This window comes from Rousettus aegyptiacus, unplaced genomic scaffold (assembly GCF_014176215.1).
Source record: "Rousettus aegyptiacus isolate mRouAeg1 unplaced genomic scaffold, mRouAeg1.p scaffold_m13_p_3, whole genome shotgun sequence".
Taxonomy (NCBI): domain Eukaryota; kingdom Metazoa; phylum Chordata; class Mammalia; order Chiroptera; family Pteropodidae; genus Rousettus; species Rousettus aegyptiacus.
This window is the reverse complement of record NW_023416306.1, coordinates 147,659,433-147,685,690: the sequence shown is the minus strand read 5'-3', so window position 1 is coordinate 147,685,690 and position 26,258 is coordinate 147,659,433. Positions and strand designations below refer to the sequence as shown.

Here is a 26,258-nt window from a genome sequence, read left to right as displayed (position 1 = left end):
AAATATTGATCTCATCGGTAAAGTAAAAAGCTGAGATTTGCAAAAGATGAGAAATAACTCAACAAAGCCACAATCTGCCAATGGAAGAGCCAGAATTTACCCTCATAACTTTCCATCTCTCAAGTTTAATGCCAACCCCTCTGAGTAACTGCCTCTAACTGGTTAAGATTCTGGGAAGGGGTATGGCCTGGGTCCGGGGGTGGGCAGGACCTGGGGGAGTTCAGATCGGAGGAGACTCACATGCTTTTGATATTGCCTGAATCTCTGTTACCTCTTCAGAGCAATTAAGCTATGACCACAACAGCATTACTGGATTCCTATTATACACTGTGTTCTTGTGGTCTGGAAGTTGTCCAGGTCTTGAAGGACCAGACACAGTCTGGGAACAGAGTTAAGTTGGGCCTAGTTCTAATCCAAACCCATTTTACACCCTGCAAGGAAAATGATGTATTCAGCCATGTTCTCCACTTGAGGAAAGAAGGAGCGTGAAGCTGGTTGGGTGTAGTCCAGAGGCCTGACTCCATGAGGTTCTGGGTGGGAGCAGCATCGTAAATGATTTCCAGAAGCCCCTTCTTCCTCCATACCCATCCATGTTCCTCCGCACTCTATTACAGCACCAGAGACCTTCATGACCCCTTCCTTTGACATCCTTAGAGTTCTGCAACATCATCCAGCTCTATTTAGCTTGGTGGGCAAGTATCAGTAGAAAAGGGAGTGGGACCAACTGGGCCCAGTGTCTCCCTAGAACATGAATTGAGATTTAAATAGTAAAAGCTCAAAGATGTACAATAGTATTTATCTCCATTATAAAAACTTACTGGGTCAAGACAAGGACCCTGAGCAATCAGTTTCCTTCTTAGGCTATGCACTCTGAACACAAACATGCAGCTCCAGGGCAAAGCACTCAGCACTTCTGTGTTCTTCCTTTGTGTCATTGGAGACTCCACTATTCTTCCCTTCCCTTCCCTATACCCTTCTACTATATTATCTGAGAGCCACAGCTTTATATACCTGACATTACTGACATTTTTCCATACCTGATATGGAAAAATCCACCAAAGATAGCATTCCCCTTCCCTGATCTTTGTCTTGCTAAAGGACATAAGAGAAAGCAAACCTTAACTTAAGCTGTGGGCAAGAAAGAGGAGCAAAGAGTCTTTTGACAGAAAGAAGTATGTAAATTTGCAAATACTGGTCAATTTTGAGCCAAAGCCTGAGAGTTTCCTTTACAAATAGAGTGTGGTAGATATAACGCCAGGTCATGGAAACAGACTCATCATAGAACACGAATAACCACACACCTTCCACAGCGCGGGAGGTGCAGGATTTAAAGCAGTGCGGGTAATGCTTTGTTACAGACCACTGGGTATTGTTCTCATAGCCACATCTGCAGGTCTCAGTCTTTTTATCTGCAGCACCCTAATCCTGAGTACAGTGCATGGTCTATTAATGGTTGCTGAATCAAATAGCAACTTCCTTAAAGTCAAGAGTCCAGTCCTCATAATGGCGTAGTGTGAGGGAAGAGAAGACAAGAAATACATACTTATTAATTAATTAGCATCTGACACTAATAGGACAACCTCATGTGAACTAATTCCCCAGATAAGATAGAGTCCCTGGGATAATCAACCCTTCAGGCTTATGCAGCCTTTCCTGAAGGTGGCAGAGTTTTTCTAGAAGGGCCAAGATGAGGAGGGTATAAAGAATTGAAACAAGTTTTATTCTCTGTCATGCAGTCTGCAACCCCCCACCCCCACCCTGATCCCCCAGCTGGGTTGTCTCTCAGCCAGTTTCTGTGGGAGAAACCTTTTGACTCAGATCTACCAAAAAAAAAAAAAAAAAAAGAGAGAGAGATTTTTTTTTCCCCTTGCTCTAACCCATCCTAGGACCCAGTGGAGCCAGGAATTGGGACTTGGATGAGATGTTGTGATAGAAATTCTTAACCTATTAATGTTGCCAAATCCCCAGATATCCTTCTGCGATCACTGCGTCTGGCCGAAATTTCTCTTTGAACTGATGTAGTGAAGTTGGGACAGGCACACAGTGTCCCCCCACCCCCCAGGCAGAATGGATTAGATAGCAGCATAAAAGCTTTTAGTTGCAAAGCCTTCTCATAAGCAGGCTCGCCTTAACAATACCCCTTTGTCCCTCCTCAGACGACTAAGCTCCTTGTATCCTGGCAAAGGGAGGCATGAGGGGAGGTGATCAGCCTGGAGTTTGGTTTCTAGTCTCCAGGGCAGAAATTCTTTTAAATTTGCCCAGCACCTGGATTGACTGCTGAGTAGGAAATGAGAGCAGCTGGGGAGTGGGGGTGGCTCTCCCCATGATTCCCAAGTTTCATAATTAACTCTACCCCCACCCCCCAAATTTATAACCTTCACAGTTAAACTCATGCTCAGAAGTATAAAGTAGTGTCGTTTCAACGTGTTTATATTTTCACTTTGATTTCTTTCAGCATTTTAGCATTCCCCCTTTCCCTTAATTTACCGCTAGTCTAGTGAAACTGCACTAATTTTCAGGGCTGTCTTAGTGAAAACACATTAATGTTTTCATGCTTTATGGATGAATTCACATTATCACAGAATGGTAAGGTCCTCATTTTCAGGCTCGAGGTGTTCACGAATACTGCATAGTCCTTATCCACTGCATTTTCTTTTTGATGACTAAAAAAAGAGAGACAATATGATTTTTAAATATCCCCAAAGTGGGAACACACACAATCTTTTGAGAGCTCTGTGAAAATACATACCTGTTTCCCACATGGACAGATGCACAGCAAACCTACTGATAAACCTGCAGTCAACTTGACCATTTTCCCAGGGCCCAATGCCTCTTCGTCGCTCCGCTGGTACCTTTCTCGACTCCTCAGAGGCATTTTATAAACATTCAAGAATATCCTTAACAATTTTTTGCACTTGCTTCCCATATCACAGCTCACTCATTTCTGAGCACAGCTCAGAGCTGTGCAAAGTCCATACAACCTCTGCCCATCTCCACCCCTATACTGACCCCAGCACGAGCAGTGACTCTTTTCAACCATCTATACCTTCCTGTCTTGTTCTTTTCAGAGCTTCATGCTGCTTTCTCACGGCTTGTGTGTTTCTCTCTTTACTCTCTTTCATAGTCAAGAAACTTATAGAGGCACCGAGTCAGGGGCACATTCCCTGTGCTGCCTGCTTCCCCCGTGTCATGGATATTTGCGTTTGGGGGCTGCATGGCAGCCTTTCCCTTCCTTTGGTAACGGCGCTTTGAGTTTTCTTTCTCTTTCACTGCTTACCTCTCAGTCTACCTCTCAGTCGTGGTGCGTGGTGCCGGTAGAGCTACGCCAGGGTATCCTGCAAGCCCTTCCTTGGCCAACAGGTGGATACATAACTCAGCTTGGGCAAATTTGACACTTTTACAATTGAGCAGAAGTGAGAAAAAGATTGAAGTTGTTCTGGCAGGAGAGCCCTGAGGAAACTTTCAAATACTTCCTATTACCTCAGCCCCAAAGCTGTCCTGGTTCTAACCTTTTCAAGTCTGTTTTGCTAGCAGTGCCATGAAATCCACGAGCTACCTGATCATATTCTTCTAATAAAGTCCTCTTAGATTTAAGATTGCTAAAGTTGGTTTCCGTTGCTTGCAAACAAAGAATCCTAAATGATGTAGATTCACACTCCTTAGCCTCTTTACACCTCTATCTTTCCTGTTCAGGATGAGGCTATTACAAAGAGAGTCCTTCATTTTTCAAACTCTAGCCTATTACCTTGACCTACTCTCTTACTGCCAAGATCATGCCCATATTTTATGAAAGACAAGAACTTTTCTGCCTTTCTACAAACCAAACCATCCACGAAGGGATTGTTCTTGTCTACCAGAAGTAATTTTCTTGATGACTTTTAAGGGAAACAGAAAGATTTCTGTATACTTGTCAGAGAGGATTGGTTCCCTGGGGGTTCCCTGAGTTCTCCCTCACCCAGCTTGCTTTCCCGTGAAGCCAATCTAAATATTCCAAACTCAAGACTGACTTTGACTTCAATAATTCCTCTGTTCCTACCTCACTTCTTATCACAGCATCTGGGACAGACTCTACATATTTCTCTCTCGGCCTCTAATTTTCATGCTCCGCTCCCTACCAGGTCCTTCCTGATCTGGCTGTGAGCCCAGTCCCTCCAGCGAAATCGCCTTCGTGAGCCACATCTTTCCTGACTTGTGGTCAGAGGCAACCCCCAGGGAACCAATCCTCACTAACAAGTATATAGAAAGGACAAGAGCAACCTCTTATGGATGGTTTGCTTTGTAGAAGGGCAAGAAAGTTCTTGCCTTTCAGAAAATGTGGCTAAGAACCTAATGTATTCAAGGCACTTTGGAGACTACAAAGACACTTGAAAGACATTCTTTTTCCCTGCTTAGTGGTAGAAGAGAGATGTTTCTGCTATGACAGGGACTTTTAACTATGTCTATGTGCCTGGCACTATGCTAAATACCTAACATAAATTATCTTATTAATGCTTAAAACAGCCATGGGGTTGGGTATTATTGTCATTTTCATTTTGTAGATGAGGAAAGAGGCTCAGAAAGGTTAAATAGACTACCTTAAGCCATCCGGCCAAGATGTGAAGTCTGAACTCAAATCCACTTTGTTTTGATAAGACAGGAAGGCCAAGGAGGGCTGGCATCCTTTGGCATGTGTCAGTGCAGTACAGCTTGTTTGTCCCATGGCCATCCGCCTTGAGCTTGTACTTGAATCACTAAAGCACTATTACTGTGTCTACCTTCACTCAGGGTCGCCCTCCCCACTCATTCCCACAACACTGTATGCCTATCTCAGCGTTCTTTGGGTGAAAAGCCAGGGGACCACTCATCGCTACAGGTGCTATTTTTGAGTCTGCTTCTGCAGCAGACTGCTCTGCCCTGTACACACTTGGTCTTATTTGAAATCGTCTAGGTATAGTTGGAAAGGACCTCAGACGGGGTGCCGGATGGTCTGAGCTTGAACTGCATTCTCCTTTTACTAGCTATATAACCTTGACCAAACCATACAATGTCTCTGAGCCTTGATTTCCTCATTTATAAGATGGTGATAAAAATTGCTGCTTTATCCAAAAAAAAAAAAAAAAAAAAAAAAAAAAAAAGAAGCTATGTCAATTATAAGGCATTATATACATTTTTGTTATGGAGAAGTGATTCCTAATTTAAGAATGAGGAAAACTTAGATCATGGAGTTAAGTCCATGGGAGAGCTGAATAGTGACTGCTGATGCCAAGTTCCTCAGTCTTTCTTCTTTCTGATCCTATAACTGGCACATTGGCTTCTATATACTATGGCTTCTATACTAAGAATGAAAATACTAAAATTATATATGAAAATATTTCCCTAGACCTCAAAGTTTGTTTTTTTTTTTGTCTCTGATTTTAAAAGAAATTCAAACATTTTTGTGGGCCCTAAAAATATCGTGGGCGCTAGGCAGTGCACCTATGATGCCTAATGGATAAGTCACCCTGAATTCAGAGCTTCTGCCTTTCCAGCCTATTATGCTTTTCTCTATGCAGTGCTGCCTCCCAGAGTCCTGGAAGGAGCCAAGTCAGCTGCCAGCCACAGACTGAGAACCAGAGTGGGAGAACTGGGCCTCCAAGGCAAGGGGGCACAGGGGAGGTCCCTCTTCAGCAGGTGGGCTTTATTGCCAGAATAACTGAAGCTGCTCCTTGCCAAGGTATTCCTGAAAGGGGACTGTCTCCTGCCTCTTCAACGGTATCCCAGGAACAGCCCACCTGACTCACTGTAGGTCTGACCTTTTCTCTCCACTCCCTGCTTTAGCCTCAGCAGAAAACACTTTCCTATGGAAGGCTTACTGTGTACTGAGAACTTTATTGAGAACTTTATGTCATTGGGTCATCAAAATATACTTATAAATTTGCAGTATTATCTCTAGCTTACAGAGGAGGAAACTAACTCAGGGACTAAGAGATCTTGCCCCTGGTACCATATGGCTATGTTCTTCCTATACTGGTTTGAGAAACCCAATGTAACTCCTTCTACCCCCATCAAACCTCAGTGTTTTCCTTTTGGGAAAAATGACTTAGCCAGCCCAAGAACAAGGGGTATATGGGATGGGCTTAGAACTCTTTGTCCACATTGCTCAACTCTAGGCTGGGATTTAACTTTGAATATCCCTGCTGGACAGGAGATTGCTGGAAGACCCATGTCCCCATCAAGCAATTAGGGGAAGACATAGAATCGTATTAGGTTCAGATAGCAGTAAAGCTACCCAGCTTCTCACCCAGACTGAGGCGAGACCAGCTGGATGAACCTCAGTTTCCTTTTTTTAGAAGACTCCATGCTTCCTTGGATTTCTGAGAACTTTTTGTCACTGTGGCATGTGATAAAAACGAGGAGATAGCTAGGAGAGAAGCAGCCCTGAGATCTCTCATATCAGGCCTGGGCACACACAGGGTTTGCGTGAGAATTAGAAAAGGGCGCCCCCTCTGGACGGATTATTTACAAAAGGACACCTCCAGGAGACATCACAAAAATTTTCAAAAGTCCTTCGCTCTTGGCTGAGGCACCCAGTGCCAGGACCGAGGTCTGGCGTTGGGATAGGGGTTGGATTGCATTCTCGTGTTTGAGGGGCTTGTCTCAAGTCAGGGCCATCTGTCACGGATTTCCCACCTTCCATATTCCAGAATTTCTAGGCTTTCCAGATGACATCCAATATTATCCGCCTTCCAATAGATGACCCTAGATTGACCTCAGAAAGAACATCTTCTGTTTATTCTTTGCAATACAAACCAAATCGTGGGCGTTGGAAGTTCAGGCTTTGCCATAGGCAAATTCCTTAATTTCCATAGGCCTCAGTTTCTCCCTCTTGAAAACACAGCTAATAAAAACAACCTTGCAGGGCTGTTTCAATGGATAAACTGCACAGAACTCAATACCGGCACACAGTAGGTCTGCAACACCGTGCGGCCCATAGCCCTCAGGTAGCTGAGACCTGCAGGATACCAACGATGGATGCTGTACTCGCAGTCCCCACAACTCCTACAAGCCAGGAGGTGAGGGGCCCGGGCTAGTCCTCTCCTCCCGGCTCCTGCAGACACCTCAAATGCAAGCGGGGTGGCGGGGGCCGGGAGGGCCTAGGAGTTCTGCACTGCAGCCACCTGCGCGGAGGCCCAGGCCGAGGGCGCGCCGCCAAAAATCCCGGGCGCCGCCGACTCCCGGCTCCGGGAGGCAGCGGGGTCACCGGGGTAGAGCACCTGACACGCTAGCGGGCATACAAGGAGTTAAGCGGGGCCGGAGGCAGGGCTCCTGTCAGACGCGAGCATGTGCAGTTTGCACCGCATCCGTACTATGGGTGAGTGCCGCCGCCGCCGCCGCCGCCGGGGGCTTCATTTGGCCCGGGCAGCGGCAGCTGCAGTCTCCCGGTCCCCGCGCCGCCGCGACCGGCGCGGACACACAATTCGGGGCTAGGCGCGGCGCGGGAGGCCCGGCGGCGTGGGGGAGGCACCGCTGCCAACTCGGCACGGGGTGGGGGGCGGGCGGCGAGAGCCGGGCGTGGGGGCGGGGAGCAGGCGGCGCAGGAGAGCGCCCCGAGCACGGGCGCCGGAGGAGGAGCGGGAGCGAGTCGGGGAGACAGCGCTCCTGGCCGCACCTGCGCCCGGCGGGCGGCCAGCTCTGCCCTGCCTTTGCCCGCAGCCCCGGCTTCGGCCTCGCACCGGTAGGTGCCCCCGATGCCCGCAGAGAGGCCTTTCCGCCGCCGGGAGAGGTGGCCCCGCAGGGCGGGCAGCGCCGAGTGCCGGGGGCGCCGGCGATGATGTGGTCATGGGGAAGACCCAGCGACCGGGCTGGGGGCGCTGCCCCATCCCGCTTCTTTGCTTTCGGTTTCGAAGCGGCTGCCCCGGCTCGAGAGCTAGCGGCTGATTAGATGGTGCGTCCCGGCTTGGATTCCCTGCGGGGGATGGGCGCGTAGGGGGGCGTGTTGGGGAAGGGGTGCATGTTGGCAACTTTCCCCGCCTGAAACAAAGACGCATCGGGGAGATGTGAGGGGAAGGAGCCAGCCTGCGATCTCCGGCAGCGGAAGGTTGGCACCCCGCTTCCTCTGGGCAGAGAGCAGCACTGAGGCCGCCTCGGGAGGGCGAAGGGGGGCGCCAGTCTGGGTGGAACCTAGGGAGCCAGGGCTTGGGAGTGGGAACCACAGACCCTCCTGAGCTTGAAGCTGAGGACTTTCCAGAAGGGAAGGGAACCGTGCCAAGATGACCCTGCTGCCTTCTCTCCGGGGTGCATAGAAAAACTAGGTGATGGTGCACTGCATTCCCTGGGGCCCAGCCTAGCCCCCTAGCTGCCAGCTCGTCATCTGTCCTGGCTGATCCTTAGTGGGAAATGTAGGGCTGGGATGGGGACCGTTTCATCCCTGTTCACAGGCGAGGGTAGGGAGACATTGGCCTCTTTCCCAGGTGTCTTCCTTTTCTTCTTTCTATGCCCGGTCAGAAACAGACTCCTTCCTTCCCTTCCCAGAATTGTCTCCCTCTTTCTCCGCGGTTTTCTTGGGATGTTTGATTGCCTCAGGTACAGAGCCTAGGTAGCAGGTTTCTCAGATGTCACTTCATGCCCTCCCAAGAGGAAAAGAGCAGGACCCTGAGGACCTGAGCCAGTGTAACCTTGGGGGCTCTTATCATTTCTCTTGTGTTCTCAGCACTTAGTAACAAATTAGCTGTTACTCTAGCTTTCAGACTTGGGTCATCAGGAGGCCTGGGTTCTCCAGGAAGAGAGGTCAAGGGAGGGCTGAATGGCCTGCCGGAGGGTGGTACAGTGTCTTTCTCTCTGGAAAACAAATGGGCCAAGTTCCAGGTTCCTGGTCCCCGACCTTGTGTCTCCAGGAATAAGGTGCCTCCAGCTCCAAGTAGCTTGCATATGATCACCGACTTCCATTCTGTGACAGGACTGCCCATTGCCTTTCTTTCTCTTAGAAAGAATATCTCTTTTGAGAGTAGGGTCCCCGCTCCCCACACCCCCTGTTTGCAAGGCAGAGCTACATCTGCTTGCCTGTGAAGACAGAAGGTACTGGGGCGGGGGTGGGGGTGGGGTAGCTGGACTGCTGGGTGACTCTCTTCCCTGTTCCTGTGAATGAGCTAATGATACAAGCAGTGGGGCCCCAGGTGGGCCCGTGGGACACCTCTGCAGGAATGGGAGGGTGGGCTGAGATGAAGCTTGGCCTTCCTCTCCAAGGCTTTGTATTTGGGGACAGAGATGAGTAACTGGGAAGTCAATGGGGGCTGGACCAACTAACTTACTTATCTGACCCTTGGAGGGAAATGACAATTTGATTTAGTGTTGGCCACTTACAGGGACAGGAGTGAGAGAGGTTCCAGACCACTAAGGAGTAGCAGGAGAAAAAGAAGACCCCTGAGCTGTTTAGATCCGTGGTCCTAGAACTTATGGCTGAAGTCAGATGCAGGTGTTTGAGCAGAGAGAACCACCAGCCCCACTTCTCTAGGGCCCTTTCCCCTCTAAATGGGCAGGGTTGATTATCACTCAGCCCCCACTGGGTTTGAACCAAGCTGTGTATTCAGAGCTGAGTGTAATGATCTGGAGGCCTGACCTCCCTACCCTCAATGGTGAGAAAAGGGGATTTTCCATGGATTGTTCCTCAAATGTACTGATGGGAAAATGATACTCCCTCTGATTCTCTTTTTTAAAGTGATGAGGCATGAATTTTTACTCTTATAAAGTGATTTAAGAGCCTCAGGTCCTTGAATAAAAGGTATTAAATGAATTAGGGAGCCTCATACTATGTTTATTTCACTCGTATGGGATTTATATGTTGTTTCTAAAGGGAAAGGTGTCATTTTGCGGGAAAGGGCTAAATTACAGCATTAGTGATAGGAGAAGCTCAGTGTTGGTTTCAAAAGTATAGTTTTTAATCAGAAAAACACTTGCTGCAGCACGGAGGCAAGTGTTTTTCTGTCTGCCTCTGCTCTCCAGATGTCTTATAGCTCCTTCCTAGTAGGAGTTTGCTCTTATGCAGTGTCCAGTCTGGATATCAGTGATGGTCACCCTCCAAGCTCTGAGAAGGGTCTCTGATGACGTTGGGAACACTGATGTTTTAAGTTGAGACCTGGACGAGGGCAGTAAAGTGAAGCCGCTTGGTCCTATCAGCAGCCATATCAGATCTGGCTGTCCTTGAGTGAAGGAAAATCTAACCCTCACACAGCCTGGCTGTTTTCAAATTTGTTTCTCTCTCATCCCCCCTCCTCCACTCACTCCTAATTTACAGTTTGGGTTTTATTTTTCATTGCAGGAACATTCTTTTTAAGGTGTGGATGATTTCTGACTTGGCAAACTCTCAGTTCCCTTTGTGGCAACACCTGGCTAAGGAGGGAATGTAGGAAGGGATTCTGATGTTCTGAGCAGGAAGAAATTCAGCCTTTCTGGTCAGGTCTTGTGCTTACTCTACCACCACTTCTCAGAAATCAGAGGCTTTGTCTTTGAAAAGTAAAGCGTAAGCTGATTTCTGGGGAAGGAGTAAGAGATGGCATTTTTGGTTCTGATTTCCCTTGAGGGAAACTGAGTCACATAACGAGGTAGAAGACTGGCTACTGTTTGTATGAATGTCTGTGTTGGGGAAGTTTTCCTTTTCTGGGATTTAAGAGTGTTTAGATTCAAGAGACCCAGGGATTATGTTTTTTCGTTATGAGATAAAGATGTACTGATAGAATTTAGGCTCCCATGTGCTTGGTTTCAGATGTACATTTGCTTCAGACTTTGAGCTGTGGGATGCTCCATGCTGTTTGCTTCAAGGAAAATGAAGTGGTTTTCACCCCTGCAACTCACATCCACAGATAGAACTGAGGCCGAATAAGTAATCTATCACGTTCTCAGATAAAAAGGATGGCCTGCTTCCTTCCCTTTGCCCATATCCATCTTGTAGGTGTGAACTCCCACTCTCCTCTGCCCTAAAATTGTCCTCGTGTTCATTTGAACATCAGTTTCCCTCTGTATAAATTCAGTGGGATCGAGGTCACGGAATGATACTGGCTCTCTGCTCCTGCGAAAGATGGTTTCGAAAGGTAACTTTCCATCCTTCGCTGGAGTAGGTGCTTCTTTCTACCTTTGAGGTTGGTCATAATCAGTGTGGCAATTCAAGGACTAACCAAAGTCATTGCCGATTTCTGTTTCTGAACATCCAGCTCCCCATTTTCCTTTATAGTGCTGGCTCCCCAACAGGGAGTCTGATACGTTTTCAGGGCCGTTGGCTCCCAATGTGGCTCGTATTGTAGCAGGGACAGCATCTTTGAAATTAGGGTACACAGTCTACACGGGCAGGATTTAGGTGCTCAGATTGCTCCCTCCTATTGCTCAATCCTCTAGAAGCATGGTGGTTTAAGAAAAATAAGATTTGCCTTGCCAAATCCTAACTTAATGTCGGGAGGTCTAATAGATAAGGGGGCCTAATCAGAGAGTGCACTTTCTGCCATTCCTTTCCACTCCAGAAGCCCTGCTTTCAGAATGCACTGGATTAGCCATTTCAAACTGCTCCTGCAATTGGACTTGAATGACGAATGCCTTCTAGCTGGTTCATTCATTCATTGTTTCCTTTCAGTTTTTAAGAGGTACCCCGTCACATGAGTTTCCGCAGTGGTCCATTTCCATCAGAAAGGTCACTTACCCTGAGTTTTCGTAAAGCCTTGACACCAGCCCCAAGGAGCTAGGGAAGCCGGCCAAGAAGGAGATTGAAGGGCCACAAAGAGAGGATTCTTTTCTGGGCTTCTGAGTGGTGATTCATGCTTCAAGATAAAATGTGCTTCCTGGGGCTCCACGGTTTCATTGCTTGTACCGTCAGTGGAGGGAGAGGCCCTGGTGCAACAAGAAGTCCACCTTATAGACAACAACTGGCATCCTTTGGAGCAATGGTGAGGACCTATTTTTAGCCAACTCTAGTCTTCTTTTTCATAACTGTCTTTGGCCAGACACTATTTTAGTCCCTAGTCCCTAGGACCCCCTCTCCCTCTCATTCCCAATCAAAAATGCCTTTCCAAAGCTAGGAATAAGGTAGCCAGGGCATTGGGATTGCTTTCATCTACCATCTTAAATATGGGCAACAAGTATTGTCACCACTGGGCAACATAGGCAAGCAGCCACTCCAGGTTTTTGTTTTGTTATTATGTTTTTGCCTGCCGTAAAAAAGTAAATGACCTTCCTATGCTAATCTGTGGATGCTTTAAAGCTTTCATGTAGCCTGCATGGTTTCTAGCACATGGTGACTGCTTATTAAATCATCAACTGTGGTACTTGGCTCGATCAGATACCCAGATTTTGAGGTCATTGGGCGATGATGTTGTTTGCATAGGATCTGATGGTTGGCCAAAGCTGAAATCAGGAAATCTTGGATCCATTCCTGACTCACTGTATGGCCTTGGACAACCCATTTTGGCCCTCAATGACTTAATTCCACAAATGGAGCTTCAGCTGTCTTTAGCGATCATAACAATAATAATAATGATGGCAATCATCATTAAATACTCTATCTCTTCTCAAAGCAATGAGATAGCTACTATTAATTATCCCCATTTTACAGCTGGAAAACTGAGGTTCTGAAAGATAAAGTGATTGCACATGTCACACATCTAGTAAGTATCCATATCGGGATTTTAACTGAGATGTATCTTATTCTATTGCATGATAGAACAAATGTTGGGGAGAAGGTAAACATGAGTTAGTGTTAGTTAAGGTTTAAGAAGGAGAGCTGATGTGGATTAAACACAGCTAGTTAAAAGGAGGTATAAGACCAGATTTTTATTTGAAAAACATCCCAGTGAATGTTTGGGAAGAAGAGAGAGGTTGGTACCCTTCATCGGGGAAGTAGACCAGATGGCCTGGGAGTTACTGCTAGGAACAGACTTTCTGCTTGGCATAAGACATATTTCATAAACCCCATTTCATTTTCATGCCAATTTTCCCCTCTTGCTTAACAGGCTCTCTGGGCAGTATTTTTCTTTCTGTCACCCTATTTCCGCTAGTCATAGGCTTATCTTTGTAGATTCTTGGCTCCTGTCCCCATTCTCCAAACTAGTTCCAGGCCTTCCCCTGCCCATGATTAAAGTCCAACTGTGGAGACCTGACCATGACTCTGGGCTCCAGGTACACTATGCACATTCCAGCAAACTTTAGACTATCCCATTCTTCTGAGAAAATATTTGTGGCCACTGATTACTTCATTCAAAGGGGACCAGCTAGTTCATTGGGATGATCTTCATCTCTTTCATCCTTGTTTGCTCCAGGCATGTTAACTCTGAGGCTCTTCTACTATTTTGAGGTATTTCTGGAAGAAGAATGAAGGTTGAGGTGGTGGCCTGGAGGAGGTGAGCTGACACCCTTTGAGAGCACAGTGGCTTATAATGGAGCATTGTGCTAGGGGACAGGGAACTTGGATTCTTGTCTCAGCTCAGTAGTTCTGGACATGTGACATGAGTCCTCTGGCCTTTAGTGTCCCTGTCTGTAAGATAAGAATGTTAGAAGAGATATTCTCTAACATCTCTTCCAGTGATAATGCTGGATGACCTAGTAGAATCTGGTTAATTTGGTCCCTTCTCAGGAGCTGGTCTGGAGCTGTGTGAAGTTAGAGCTGAGAGAGCAGAGGTGGGGTTGAAGGAGAAACCCCAGAAGAAAGAAGCCAAATTGGAAGTTAAAGGATAAAGTCAGAGCTGGAGTAAGTCCCTTCTTGTGAAGGGGGACTGGGTTGGGTCCTTCCTCCTTTGATTGTTTAAACGGGCAGCTGAGAGGTGTGTACTCTCCATCTCCTTAACTCTGGGGAGCCCTGTATCTCATCTTAGAACTTGAACTTCACCTCTTCTCCATGCTCCAATGTCCCCAAGTGAAGGCAGCAGCAGGGAAGTTGTACATTGGTGTATATTTTACATTCCGCACTTGGATTTGGCAGACTCCAGGGCCTGCTTCAGTCCAGGATCCCCTCAGTGCTCCAGGTCTTGGGGACATTCCCTGATGCTTTCCAGGTGACTCAGTGTTAGCGAGAGCATGCGCTTTTGCTGCTCTTGCTCTGTCTGAAAGAGCAAGATCATATCATAAGCGCAATTTAGGAACTTGGGGAGTACAGCTTTTCTGTGCATGAAGTTGGGCCACCTGGGTTTTCCTTTCAACAAAGCCATTTGTTCAAGGACCTTTGGATTCTGCTATTCATTGGTATATCTTCTGTTTTCATTTCATCATATTCAAAGTTGAGTAGCAAATGAGTTCCCACTGATCTCCCAAACCAATCTTTTCTATCCCTGCCTGCCTTGCTTTTTTCCTTAGTTCCTTATTGCCCTACACCAGTTATTTTTAATGGTAGTTACCATACCAATGGGAATATGGAGGATGTTTGTCCCTGTAACATTCCATCTTAATAGCTATGTTTCTAATGAGCGTAAAGTAACATGACTCATTGGGATGTGCTCATAAAGGGACTTAATTTTGTCTCCCACTGTCCCTTTATGTTTATTCAGTGGGATTAGTTCTTTTCCTGCCCTAGGATGAAAACTCAGTCAAGCCCCATACCTTTTTGGGTCATTGTTACACAGTAGAAGGTCCTGTAGTCATTTTAAGTCACAGTGCAGTGTTTAATATGTCCAGTCCTTTGTCACTAGGTTGGGAGGGACAGGAAAGGGCTCATTTTGGCCAGTGCTATTGTTCGCCAGCTTCCACCTTCCTGGGTCGGGCAGGTATTTAATGCCAGTTTGCTCCCTCATAGCCATGTTCGTGGTTTCTCAGAGACTCCTTCTCCCCATTTGCTGTGATCATTTACTTCCGGTTGTCTTGGAAAGAGCAAATTATCTTCCATTCTAGATCCTAGTTCTTTCGTCAACCCCTAAAATCCAGTGATTCACCTCTAGCCTTTTTTGGCTAAGGTCCTTCAGTCTGTCTGAGAGACCTTTATGGACAAGACCTGCTCTGACCTCATGCCAGCCCTCTTTTACAGGTGGCACACATAGTTCAAGGAAACAATCCACGTTTTTTGGCGCAGTGAACCCGGGAATGTAGGTCGACCCTTCACCCCTCCTCTAGCTCAGCCGTCTCCTTTGGCTCCTCTGGTAGCAGATGACCAGACTGTGTCTCATGCCTTGGGTGTCTCAGGTGGTGGTCAGATGCCAGTTCACCCTATCCTCCCAGGTGCAGGATCAGAAATCAAGTTCTTCGAGTGGTCCTGTTGAAGCCCCTCCCATTGCTTTGGGAACATCAGGCCTGTTGTACTGGGTGCCTTAGTTAAGACTTCTGACTTAACCTCTGGTTATATGTGTATCATCAAAACCATAACTATCATAAGAAGCCCATGATTTCATGGACATTATTGCTTAGGCTAAGGCTATAGTATATATTTAACTAAAAATTTAACTTCAGTAAAAAGGTTAACAACATCTAACGTTTATTGAGTACTTACAATGCCAAGTACTGTTCTGAGTACAGCAAACATGCTCTTTCATTTAACCCTCATGAGGGAGGCACTTGTATTATCTCTATTTTGCAAGTGAGTAAACTGAGGCAAAGAGAGGTTAAGCAGCCTGTCCAAGGTCACACAGTTGGCATCTGAGCTAGATTCAGATGGAAAGAGCTGACCTCAGAGTGTGTACTCTTAAACCACTACGCTCTGTCTCTTCCCACAAGGGTGGTGGGTAGCCATGACAAGTTGTGGAGACTAGAGGCAAATGACTGGGAAATGTTGCCTCAGCATGTTCACTCCAGTGTTCCAGCTCTCCGTACATTGCTTTTACCTGCTTTTCTAACAATCCCTTCTGTGCCCTTTACCAGAGCATAACCCACATGCCCAGATCACCTGCCCTGCACACACCCATCCCACACTTCATGCTATTTCCCAGCCTGAAGGATGCTCATCTGCTCTGTTGGCTCCCTAAGCTGAAGTCCTTTTTAAAGTCAGAGCCCATCTTTGCTGCAAAGATGTATTTGACCAAAACCATTTCAGCTGGGATCTTTTAACACTAAATTGGCAAACATTATGTGCTTTTATGCAGGAAGCAGTGAAGAACGGGTAGCAAACCCACATACTGATCTCTGCCCGCCATCAACTGCCTGTTGCTAACTTATGCAAGGCTTTCTACCCCTCTGAAACTTGGTCTCATCATTTTTAAAGTGTGGGTGTGGACTAGCTCTTTTCAGTTTTTAATATTCTATAATTTATGTTTACTTTCTTGTCTCTACTAACTTTTAAGTTCTGAGGACTAGAACTGTGTGTCATATGTCTTAGGATCTCCCAGGACTCTGCACAAGGTTTATACACAGAAGGTGTTTAATAATTATAAGTTGATTGGCTTGTGGGAATGCTGCTGTAAGTCTGCCCTGGGCTTGACTGACTCTTCAAAATCACCTTCTTCTGGGGATCACCAGAGAGGACTTGGCAATTCTCTTTTCTGCAAAAGTTTATAACAAAAGTTTGCAGTCCAATGTGCTGCCTCTTTTCTTTCATAAGAATATTTCAAAATCCAAAACGTTCTAAAGTGGCAAACTTTTTTTTAACTCTTGTGATTGCAAAACCTGATCTGTACTAATGAGAGGCCACAGGTCATCTGTTTACTTTGCAGAGTATGACTATTCATAGAGGTGGCTGCAGAAATGTCCCTATGTTTGATGTGGGGTGCTGTCCCAGACACTGCCGTGGGATTACATAATCTATGGGATGTGCATTACATTTAAAAAAAATTTATTTATTTACTTTTTATTTAAAATTTATTGGGGTGACATTAATCAATAAAATCCAATAAGTTTTAAGAACATTACCTTTTAAAGAATTCTTGAATTCTAAGGGTTTCGGGTAAGGGATGGTGGTGCTCTGTACTGTTTCTACACGGAGGCGCTATTGGCACCAGGGATGGGACAGGTCTTTGTTATGTGGGACTCTTCCAACATCACAGAACCTCACGTGATCCTGCCTCACCTGAATCCCAGGCCTGGTTCCAATACAACTGCAGCTCGAACCTTAGTTCACCAATTTGATTTTGTAAAATATTGTGTAACAGTGTCATTTATCTTGATTACTTTTTTGGCATCCCCTTGAATTCCAATTTCATGCCCTAGGTGACTGCCGATCTTGCCTCACCCTAGTCCCAGCCCTGTGTGACTCCTAAACCTAAAAAGCTTTTTCTTTTCCCACCGCTTCTTCTCTCAGATGAACGGGTGTGTCCTTAGGGTTGGAGGTATCTTCTGGGTGTTCGTATTTCAGTTTAATATGGGTGAGGGCCACGTTGGCTCCTTGGCCAAGGCAGCTCTCCAGAGAGTCTTGTAAACTGGTTCCTTGATGTACTTCTTACTTGTGGATGTCTCTTTGGAGCCCAAGTAAGCCTTGTTCCTATCTTTCCTTCTGGGAAGTGATACAGCTACTCATTTAAGCGTCAATCTGCTTATTAATTCCTACAGCTGCTTCAACTTGATGTTTAAAAAATTTTTTTTAAATATACAAATGTTCCTGGAAAAACATGAAAACAACAGAAAAATGTGCAATGATGGACTCTAAAGTGTTCTATTGTGTTTTATCAATTTTTTGATGCGGAAACAGAGGAGAGCTGTTAGAGGTAATAGAGTGCTAGATGAAGAGCCAGGCTCAGAAAGATCTGTTTCTGGACCTCCCATTAGCCCTCCACGACAGCAGGCTGCTTTCTCCCCAGGCCCCTGTGTCCTCAGGTTGGAAAGGACACATGAGTCAGGACACATTCTACCCCCCCCCACCCCCCCACCGGTCCCTTTTTGGCAGTAATGGGCAGGCCCATGGGAATTCAGGCTTCCTTTTCCCCACCATTAAATAACCAGCCCCCCTCAGAATCTGAGCCCTGTGTATTTCTGGACTGCCTTTTTAACCTATTGGAGGTCCTCTGAGATCATTTCCCTATCCCTATTCCTGTCCACAATTTCTCGCTATATAGGATTTTCCATAAATACATATCCTTAAGCATCCTCTTACAAACTGTTTACTCATTTTCTCATCCATTAAGATGATATTCCCCAGACCAAGCCTGGCACCCATTTCTTTGACCTCTTCTGAACACATCTTTGCCTCCAAACGTCGACCCATTTATTATTTCCCTGGCCCCTACAGATGACCTATGGTCTTCTACCTATTGTCATTATGCTGGAAAATGTTGAGATATAGTATAATTTAAATTAATCATAGAAATGAAATTTCCCAAATGTACCCAATTGAATAGTTTTCTTAAGCCCTATAGATTTACTGCATTGTCCTTAGACTCATCATTTATGAGCTTCATGTAGATATCTATAAAAGACCATTGAATATATTCTGTGGGATCGATTATTTGAAGCCCTCCTTTGTTTCCTTTAGCACTATAGTTTCTCTTGTTTCCAGGGGCACCCCATGTGGAGTGGTGCCCCCTTTTAATTTAGCCAATATTTGCAGTGCCTCCTAATTCCCCTGAATAGAATTCAGAGATAATATGACCTACCTATTTACATGTTTAAAAATATAAATAAAAGTGCCTTAACTGTCATAGACAAGGAACAAAGAGTAAGTTAATTATAATATAATATCACTTTTTCTAAGATGTAATTGCTTGGGCATGACTACATAGACGATAGAAGTAAATCAATTGCTTGAACCTGTATGTAGAATCACTGAGAATGTAACAGCCATGAATGTAACACACAAGATACAGGTGTGTTGCGTGGGTGATTTGAATACCACAAAAGGCGCTGCTGAGGTTGATGTGATTTTCCAAAAATGGTGAGCCACTCTTGGTAAAGTTCCAAAGACTGTAAAGGGCCCCCTTGATTTGTACTCTAATGGCATCCATGGACAACTCATGCAAAAATGCTCTATGTCTATTTCGGGAAGGGAGTTTGATTCTAGATGCAGATAATTACAAATGGGTTTGTCATCTCTGAATGTCCAGTAGACCATTCTAAAGTCATGTGGGAGGGTTCTTTTGTGGGTTATTGTGGGAAGCGCAGGACATCTGACAGTACCTGTAGCAGTCCCTACCCACTGTGGTGCTGATAGAGGATCCCCGCTTTCCCAGGGGTGGCCCTGATGAGAACTACTGGCGTGGAAGGAGGATCAGGACCAGGAACTGGGAGACCTATGTTCTAGGTCTGGTTGATAGTGCCTCAATGTTTATGTGACCTTAACTCCAGATGTCAGGGGAATTTAATGACACACGTCCTGCCGGCCTTTGGGATTGTGGCTCGCTGTGCTCCCCCCCGCCACGACTCGGGACAGCCAGAGCACTTACGTGTGCCCCCTACCATATATCCCACCCGCAAGCTCTCCCTTGTTGTGGTTTCTCTTAGCATTTAAACGTCTTTATGTCTCTCTTATCGAGAAAAGAAGGAAGGGAGAGAGGGAGACACCTCCTTCATCTCTGCTTCTCCAGCAGCTTTCTCTCCCCTTTCCTTCACAAGCAAATTTCTCAAAAGAGTCACCCATACACACCATCTCTGCCGCCTCCCTTTGTAGTCACTCCTCCTTCTTAAATAGTCCCCAGTAACCTCAGAGTTACTGCTAAATCCCTTCAGCCCCTGCCTAACTTGCCTCTGTAACTGACCACCACCCCCAAACTCTCCTGCCCTACTTCCCTGACAGAGGAGTTCTTTCTTGGGTGTCCTGATGCCTCTCTGGCCCTTCCTCAGGTCCCCCTCACAGCACCTCATCCTCTGCCAGCCCTGAATGACACCTGTCCTGCCTTCTCCCCAGCATGCTCCTTCTCCGTCCAGCTGGGTCCCAGACCTGGCCCAGCCTGGAGTTCTGTGGGCATCTCGAACTTAGAACATCTGAACTGCAGCAGCTCATTATGAGTCACCTCCAACTCGCGCCTCCTCCTGTATCCTCTTTCTCAGAGAATGACACCTCCATTGCCCAAGTCAGAAGTCTGGGTGTCATCTTCCACTCCTTCCTCTCTTTCACCCTCATCCAGTCTTATCAGCCCTGCTTTCTTAATAGCTCTTGAATCTTCACTAATTTAAGTGCCTGCTTGACCCACATCGTCATTTAGGACTGCAACCTCTGCTCACAGTTTGGGCTGAATTAAAATCTTTAGAGGCCCTTAGCACTGACCATAAGTAATTAAAAATAGGATCCATAAGTAATTAAAAATAAATTATTACAGTTCTAAGTTATGCTATAAAATCGTGGTTTTAGAAACAACGGAATTATGAAATTTACTTGTGTAATGAAGCCACAAGAGCTTCTTTTTGCTTCTCTCTCATTTTCTCCTCTTTAAAATCATTTTCTTTGGTGCCCCGTCATAGGCGGTACCCTAAGCATGTGTCTAGCAGGCCAGCCGAACAATCCAGGACCACTTAGAATGTCAACCTTCTGTGGCTAATGCTCGGGTCTTTGCCTCCACAGTCTTTACACATACCTGGTGGCATGACATAGATACTGAGTAATTGTTTGATGAACATGTTAGTGAATGCATAAAAATGAGGTCAACTTGAAAGGGCTCACTGAAATAAAAAGCATGGTCAGGATGTAAGTTATTTGCTTTCTGGCATTGGATATTATAGTAGATTATCCAAGGTTTTGTGTTTCCAGTGTTTGAAAAACAACCAGTCCCACGTTTGTGCTTTAGCTTTCATACGCCAACATACTTAGTGTTGCATAGTCTGCACATAAAAAATGCATGTAAGGATTTCTGAATTAATAAGTAAATGAATTTGTACAATATGATGGTTTCCTCGATTCTCTTCAGCCTGCAGTGAGGCTGTTTAAAGAGACTCTGTCTGGCTGTGAGTTGAGTGACCACACCCAGCTGTGGCAGACAGTGAACCTGGTGAGGGAGGCCGAGCCAGTGTGTGGGGTGGGGGAGGGGTGCTACTTTGGAGTAACTCGCATGATGGCGATGGCGCTGTGGGAAATGGGGCATCCACTCTAGAAAGCCTGCGTACGATCCCAGAAGGGACACATGTGGTCTACAGTCTAAAGTTAGGCCGCATCAGAAGGACTAGCCACAAAATTTGCGGGGGGGGGTCGGGGGGGGAACGAAGTACCTTATAAAACCCTTAGAAAGCTTAACAAATATTACTTGCCTGATTCTCATGGGCTTATGAACAAAACAAGTGTCAAAACATTTTCAGAAAATATTAACCATGTATAAGAATAAACCCAAAAGGTTAATCGATCTTGTCCTCTAGTATTAATAGGGAGGCCTCCTAGACGATTGCTGATCTTGGGAGAGGAAGGAATAAATCAATGAAAAAGTAATAAAAGGGGAGGGCCAAACTGGGAGAGGGAATGCGCCCATGAGGGACGTTTTGGCGGAGCTGGAATTGTTGTGCCCGTTGCAGGTGTGTGATGACCAGGGCCCTCCCTTTGTGCCGGCTTCACCTCCGCCCCACCTGCTGTCTAATGGAAGGGGCCCTTTGTTGTTTTTTCCTCAAAACTTTTTATTTGGAAAGTAATTTCGAGCTTATAGAAAAGTTGCCAGAAGAGTACAAAACACCCCTCGTGTACTCTTTATCCAAATTTGCTCTTTTGGATATTTTGCCTCACTTGCTCGCACGCTTTCTCTCTCTCAATTTTTTTCTGAACCTTTCAAGAGTCAGTTGCTCCTCTCACAGCCCTTTAAATATTTTAGTGTGGATTTCCTGAGAATAAGGATATTGTTTTATATAACCTTCGGTAAATTGAATGTTATGATACTTTATCCCACCTGCTGGTTCTATTCCAGTTTTGTCAATTGACCCAGTAATGTCCTTTATAGCATTTTTTTTCCTCTCCAGTATAGGATTCCATACTGCATTTCACTGTCGTCTCTTTTTAATCTATTTTCATGTAGAACAGTTCCTCAGCCTTTCTTTGTCTTTCATGACATTGGTATCTTTGAAAAATATAGCCTCCTCCTCCCCCTTTAAAAAAAATATAGAACGTTCTTCCCTTCGGATTCGTCTGACGTTGCCTCGCATTTAGACTCTGGCCTATACACTCCCAGCTGGGATATAACTGAGTGATGTGCGTCCCTTTCAGTATATTACATCCCGAGGCACCGAATGTTTATCTGCCCCTTCTGTGTGACATAAAGTTTGATCGCTCAAAGTTTCGTCAAGTTTCCTTACTGTATATTTACTATTTTCCCTTGCTACAGTAAGCAATCAGTGGGGAGATACCTTAAGACCATATAAATATCCTGCTCTTCATCAACATTTCACCCCTAGATTTACCAACTATCCCTTCTGGATGTGCAGGTATTTCTGGATCCCATGTGTGGTGTGGGAGTTCAAAGCTGTCTGGGACCAGGTGGCCCATTTCCGAGGGCCTCGCCTATGTGCTGTGCTGGGCCCAGCCCTGTTGAATAACCCACATTTCCATAATAGTTGTCCTCTTCCTACTTCTACCAGGAACAGAAGCTCATTCGTCATTCACTCAGCTGACATAAGAAAATGTTCTTGCAAAAACCTCTCAGCTTTATTGGGCACAGTAAGGCATAAAGAGAAGGCTGGTTCCCTCTCGGTGTCTTTAAGGAGCCTACCATAGAGTTGGGGAGACAAGACTCGGACTCACTGAAAGGTAAAGGGCATAAAAGTTGTCAGGACTGTGACCCCACAGGACAGCTCAACCAGAGCTGTCCCACGACCCTAGAGAATTAGATGCCCTTGGAATTTTGGGAGAAGGAGGGATGAGGTGGGTTAAGTGGGATGCAGGAACATTTCCTTAATTAGGCTAATCTTTGAGCGCGCAATTGAAGAACAGGCAAATATGGGCAAACGGGAGAGACAAGGGCCTTCCAGGAGGGGAACCAGGAGGTGGGAGCATGGATGATCCAATTGGGAGACAGTGAGTTATGGACCCACCTGGATAGGGCCAAGGGCTGTTGCAGAGGTCAGAATCTACCTCCTTTTGCTTTGCAAAGTAACTGCTTTGCAACCAAATCTTATTGAGCTCCTATCTCAGGTCAAGCGTTTAAAAAAATAACTTTTCCAATGCTAAAAGTAACGGATGTTTGGTATAGGAAATTTAGAAAAATAGAATATATTAAAAAAAACATTGAATGATGTCACTCTATGCTTTGATCTAGAGATAACCTGTTAACCGCGGTATATTTCCTACATTTCTAAGATCTTTAACATTTTTCTGCTAACAGTCTTGTTTTGTTTCATGGATATAGTAGCAACTCTTACCCTTCAGAGGATATTAATCCTATCTTTAAAAACATTTCATTCTGTTGGCTTTATTAATTTTGTTTTCTAGCTAGAACTTCCGCTCTTAAATTTGGTGCTGCTTTTGCGGTTTGGTTTTTGTCAAATGTTTATGTGCTCCTCTCTCTGTATTTTGAGGTTTTCCAATGACCTCTCTGTGAATGCCGAGTCTGTGCTCCAGAGCCGGCCACCACTGTTTGTGGCCAGGAAGGTGGGATGTGCCTGCTGGAGCTGGCAGGAGCTGGTCTAGGTGTCCCCTTGCCTCCCTACCTCAGTGTTCAGGGCACAAGCATGAGGTGGGCAGGAGCCCACTTGCCCGGCTGCTCCAAATCCAATTGCTAACCTCTCAAGGTCTCTCTTGGACCCCCGACCCGCCGACTCTAAACCTGAAGCCCCCAGAGCTGCTCCTCTTAGCACTGAATCCTCAGCTACACTGCTTGGATTCAAATCCTAGTCCAAGCACTTACTAGCACTGTGACCTTGGGACAGCTATGTAACTCAGGGTCTTATTTATAAAGTGAGAATAATAATAGTCTCTATCTCAAAGGATTTTTGTGAGAGTTAAATGAGATAATACAAGCCAAAGTTCTTAGAATAGTGTCTGGCATATAAATGTGCTATATGAGGTCAGTTGTTATTATTATTATTTTTTTCATGGTTTTATTTTTGGGGATCATGGTTTCTCCATCGCTTTATTCACATCTGCCTTCCATCTTCAGGGAACCCATATAATTCCTTCTTGTTTTTTAGCACCGTAATGGATTTAGTCTTCCTAGAAACTGCCTTTTCTGTCATTTTCTAGGGCCTTGGGGGAGGCGGGCATATGCCTCTGGCCTACCATCTTGGTACAGTCATGCATTTCCTTCAAGTTCTTTTTCTCTGAGTATATATAAGTGTGTCATTGTTATCTGTAATATATACATCAGAGTATCCATTATCATGTGCATCATCTTGCCCCAGAGCCCAGCCCAGAGCTAGTCTCATCTCTAGGTGTGAGATACCAGATGCTGACTCTGTCCTATACAGGACTGGGAGGTGATGAGTTCTCTCCTCAGCCTTGCTCAGGCTGGTTTGAAGCTGTCCTAATGAATGTAATGGGTCCTCTGTTTCCTTTGTCAAAAGGAATGTTAATTATTTTCAGCAGTCTAATTACGTGGCTAATGAGAGACTGACTGAGATAACATTCTCTTTAATTACTCTTGCCTAAGTGCTGTTTGAAGCCATATTTTGAGCATGTTGCAAGGCTCGGTACTTTGGAGGTAGATGGAGCTGTCCTGAAAGAAGGAGTGAGGAGCCAGGGTTTCTGGGTCTAAGGCTCATGATGAAAGGGTCTGGCCAAAGTCAGTGCCCAGCCCAGTGTGTGCTGGCCTTTCTTCGGCACCAGCGCTTAAAGGAAAGGGACAGATAGGGTCAGGTATAGAGCAAACAGTACCCATGCCAGTTACCCCAGAACAACTCTCGTTCCTCAGTCTTTCACCAATGCACCTGCCCTTCAGGCCTCTGAGCCAGGTCCCCGCTCTCTTGGAGGACCTGCGTTCTGCCTTTCCCCCCATTCAACACATGTATATTGAGTTCCTACTGTATATCACGTTTATCTAGGCCATGGTTGCAAAGATAAGGAAGTCACGGTCCAAATAGCTTTTTCAAACAAAATGTTAGTCAAACCCCTCACCTCTTTGCCCAGAATAAATGCTACATATTTGTGTTCTGACCCCTACCACCTTCCCAGGTCGGTCTGTGCTGTGGCCTTTCTGTGGTTCTGATATGGTACCCTTCAATACCTGGGCCTTCATGGGAAGACCCTTGGAAGGTGGCTCTCCCAAGCCCCGGGGTGGACTCAGATAGGCTGGAAGCTCACATGAGACTGTTTATGACAACCCATTGCCAGCTGTAGGTGGCCCATTGCCATAGGTAATTCCTGTCCACACGTCCCCATCTCTCACGAGTGGTATAGGGGGGAAGAGTGCTTACGTGTGCTCAATAAATAGACTTTGACTGCTGGAATACAATACCTCAAATAAACAAACCAGCCTCCCCGGGACTTCTCCTGGTCATTTCGAAATCTCTGGGGTGACTTGGCTGTAGAAAGCTGTGAAAAGTAGGACGCTGGGTGTCATGCTGTTGAGGCAGTCCAGCTTGTCCTCTGAAAGACCCACTGGACTTCTTTCTGCCTCCACAGGTGAGGCAAACAGAGGGGTAGGGTCTGCATTGCTTTGAAGGCATGGGGTAACCCGAAGGACACCCTAAGTACGTGATCCTAATAGCGAGAACTCAGACAGATTCCTGGTTACTTTGTCAGTGCGGTTGTGAGACCACTGTCTGTCCCTTTCCAGCGGACAGGAGGAGCCTTGCTGGTCTCATGTGATGAGGATTCTAGGGCCCCTCAGCTGCCGCCTCATGGGATCTGCATAGGGGATTATTGATGAAGGGGAGGTGAGGCAGCTCTTTACAGTAACACATGCCTGGCTCTGGGATGGCAGCCAGGCAGCTAATTAGAGAGCCCAGCAGCTGTCCAGCCTTTCAGGCAGCAAGCAGCAGCTACCCAGTGCCAGGAGGCAGGATGAGAGGGAAAGGAGAGGAGCCTGGGGTCAGAGACTATCCTCCAAGGTGCAGGCGATGCGCGGTCAGGGTTTGTGCAGAGGGGGCATTGGGAGGGGCATGCAAAGTTGAGTGGGCTGTATAGGTCGGAGGAAGGAAGGAGAGGAGGCTGACAGGACAGGTGGTCTCCATGTGAGACGGAGGACAGGGCGGTGAGACGTTCAGCTGTCAGGGAAACCCAGATTCCAAGCCTTGAGTGAGCAGTCACAGAGTAGAAGGACAAGGCCAAGTGGAGTTGGGGGCAGGTCCGTCTCCTCTCTCTACCCACCTGCCCTGTGTCATTCGGGTCCCAGGGCCTGGGTCTCCTTGCTCCCCAAAGGAAGCCGACCAGACATGGCTTTTCCTCTAGGGGGATTTGGAATTCCAGTTGCATTTGTCATTGAGCGCTGTCACGCCTTGGTTTGGGAAGTTGCCAGATCCACTTGTGTTCTGGGCTGGTCTTACTACAGGACAAGTAAAAGCATTTCTTCTGATTACATGGGAAGAACTGGGGGTTGGGAGGCTTTGAATAACCAGAGGGATCCTCGGTAGATCTTTTG

At 46.2% G+C, this 26,258-nt stretch overlaps 1 protein-coding gene across 7 annotated transcripts in view; it reads left to right on the top strand.

Annotated features, from left to right (window-relative positions):
- Positions 1-7,201: 7,201 nt before the first annotated feature.
- Positions 7,202-26,258, top strand: part of TMEM229B (transmembrane protein 229B) — a 34,684-nt gene continuing 15,627 nt past the window's right edge. Inside the window, exon 1 of one of the 7 annotated variants that reach the window (XM_016131330.2) lies at positions 7,202-7,330. The gene's annotated coding sequence lies outside the window, so the exon portion shown is untranslated. The other 6 variants (XM_016131329.2, XM_016131328.2, XM_016131331.2 and 3 more) reach the window with 6 other exon arrangements.